Source organism: Gallus gallus, chromosome 2, assembly GCF_016699485.2.
Source record: "Gallus gallus isolate bGalGal1 chromosome 2, bGalGal1.mat.broiler.GRCg7b, whole genome shotgun sequence".
Lineage (NCBI taxonomy): Eukaryota > Metazoa > Chordata > Aves > Galliformes > Phasianidae > Gallus > Gallus gallus.
Genome location: NC_052533.1, coordinates 122,946,166 through 122,949,578, shown reverse-complemented (window position 1 = coordinate 122,949,578; position 3,413 = coordinate 122,946,166).

The following is a 3,413-nucleotide window of genomic DNA, read 5'->3' as shown; positions in this document are numbered from 1 at the left end:
TTTTTTGTGGCATTTAAAAACAATAAAAATACCTGTAGTCATAGAGTTATGGAAGTTTATTTTATGACTGTAAAAATGGTAAAAACTACCTGGGATATAACAATGAGAGTGTACATTCAAATGCTCTAGGTTTTAAGATAGAGAATTCATAATCAATTTTAGATAATGAATGTCCAGTAACCTTATCATGTCTTAATAGCTAGAATAAGAAATACACTACTTTTTCAGTAAGAATGAATTTCTGAGCCTGAAGTAGCAAAAATAAAACATCATATGATGTACTACAAAGTAAATTTAACCTGAGAAGATTTTTAGCAAGAAGCCATAATGAGAAACAATTTTTCAGGAATCTCAGAGCACAAATGAGGTGTGAATCTTTCTAACTTATATTGAGTAGCATATCTCTTCACTCTAGATGCAGCTCAAGTTTGTCTTCTGGGTGTGAAATTCAATTCTGGTAACACCCTAAGGCATCCATTTACACAATTAGAGCCACTTACAATGATTGAAGAGGTACATAGCCCAGGTACAAGAAATTTTTATGAGATTACAACTACCCTGGATACTAGCTAAAGCTGTGAAGTGGAAATGTCTCAGGGTATGTAGGTTATAGATGAAAATTATCTGTCATTAGATACATCATTGTCACCTGCTGTTTGGAAATCACACCTGCTAATATACAAGCTTTCCTTGTCCAGTTTGAGATTCATTTGTTTTCAAAATATATGGATCGAAAAATTTAGCACAAGCCAAACCACAGATCACAGGTCTTTTTTTTTTTTTTTTTTTGGAGCCCATGATGCCTCTCAGATTTCATGGTAAGTCTTGTTGCTTCTCTTGGCCACTTTGCAGCTTCTCAGAGGTTTAACTGCTGGCAGAGTCATCTTAAGCTTTTGCAGCTCACCTCCTTAGAGTTTGCGGACATTACTTCAATTTTTTTTTTTTTTTTTTTTTTAGATGTTGTGTAGCTTTACTTTAAAAAGTAATTTCATAAAGAAGAAATTTGATACAAAAAACTTGAACACCTGAGACTTTCACTTCAATTTGAGTAAAAGCCTTTCAGAAAACTGTAAAGAGACTAACTCACAAACTTCCTTCCAAATGTACATATACTTCCCTGTCCTTTCTAGCTTTGATCAGAAGCTTTTTTCTCTTTAAATACATCCAAAAACAGATAAAATCTGATATCACAGAATTTCATCCTAATTCTAGAAATGTTGAAATCTCTTGTGAGATTTCCCACCAGACTCACAGTATAAGAAGTCTGTGATTAAGGCAGTATATAATCCATTACTCTCTGAAGCTCACTCATAGGAAATACCGTATAGAATACTCAGTTTATTAACATTATATTTCTCTTGCAGATGACACTGTGCCAGCTGTATATCACTACATTTGCAAACCATTTTTAATGTTAACACAGCCGGATTTGAATAAATACAGTATTCTCACTTCCAATCAACTTTAACAGACTGTTTGTTCAGTTGCTACTGGAAACACTGGACAACATACAGCAATAAAAATACAAAATATTACTGGGAAATGGCACACAATGCATAATTCAGTGAGCAACAGAATAAAAAGCAGTGGTGATTAGCTATTATACATGTATATTGTATTTTGCAATTAGAATTCTTTAAGTACTATTTTAATAGAAAGAATTTAAATACATCATTGGGTTTATTAACTTGCCTGCTATAGTTCAGATGTTCTAATCATTTACAATTATGCCTAGCATGATTAGAACTATTGCTAAGAAATGGTTGAGCAGCTTAGTGTAAAATATGATTCAAAGCTTTCCAGGCCAGACATTTCAACACTGAATATGGCAGTAGAATATGCAGGAGAACTTAGCAATTTAGAAATAGGAATTTCTCTTCTTCAAAGATGATAACAGCTACCTTCAAGCAAAATTGTATTCGTATTTTTTATAGTGTTCTACATTTAAATAATTTCTGTCAGCTTCCAGTTAAATGAAATGTCAGTCTAACATCTATTCATCTTCATCTCTCTCTAAAGTGCTAGTGACCAAATTACATTTAAAAGATCAAAGAACTTTAAGTAACTGAGAAAGTTTTGCTGTCTGTGACTATGTTGGGATACACCAAGAAAACCACATCAATCCCCTTTCCAGACATGCTGCACCCCTTTAGTCAATTACCTAACCAAGGAGAATCTTTCAAGGACATGCACCACGTTTTAGGTTGTGTCAGCACATGTGCTACTCCCTTTATTTGCTACTGTGTGACTCTATCAATGTAAAAAATGACAAGTCTTAAGTCCAGTATTACCTAAATGAAAAGGAAGAAAGAAAGAAAATTAAGAAGTTTATTACAAGATGCCTATTACATTTCTTCTGCTTTGTTAGCATTTGTAGACTATTTTATACAAATTAAGTCTTTCTTACTTACCTTATTACCACTCTGATAGAAACAGAGTACAATCAGTGCAGGCAGAAACAATGTGATGCATAATGAATGCATAAAACTGGAGAAAAATCTATTCCTTATCTTTTCTTTCCTATCTGTATGATTTTATAAAAAGAAAAAAAAAATCTTGCTCTTTTCACCAAATTTATTTAAGGAATACAAATATACCTCCTTGATGTCTATTGGCAGTAAGTAATTCCACCTGGCAAGCAGCGTACTAAATAGTGTGTCCTCTAAGGTCAGAAAACCCAAGGGAATTACCAAGAAAGATGCATCTGTCAGATATGCACTATCATCAAGTGTTTAATAGACATAGAAACAGACAGTACCACATTCTGAAGCCTTTCAAGTATGAAATGGCCCTTTTTATTTCAATCCTTGTGAGTTTAGTTTCCATTTAAAAAATTACAGAAAAATAATTAAAATTTAAAAGACTTATTCCCTCTGAATTGCTTTCCCGGGTGCACAGTGTATCATTCCCAGTAATCACAACTAAAGTAGTTTTCTGTTTGGAAACTATACAGCAAGAATCTGAAAATATTTTGTGTCATTTACAACAAATCAAATTATAAACTAGTCAGCAGAAACTAAGTGATCTAATTTATGCTTAGTTCTAGGACTATAATATGCTTCATAGCTTGCAAGTCATACAGTTTAAACATAAGTAATCTCTGAAGCTGGGGTAAGAGGGCAGTAGAAGTGACCAGCTATCACTGACTTTCAAATGGGAACTGGGAACTAATTGTACCTCTGCATCTCTTTCTGAATACCGTTCACAGAATCACAGAATTGTAGGGGGTGGGAGGGACCTTTAGAGATCATCTAGTTCAACCCTCCTGCCAAAGCAGACTCCCTAGACCAGGTTGCACAGGCAGGGGCGCAGGCAGGTTTTCAGTGTCTCCAGAGAAGGAGACTCCACAGCCCCTCTGGGCAGCCTGTTCCAGTGCTCTGTGACACTTACTGTAAAGAAGTTCTTATGCACAT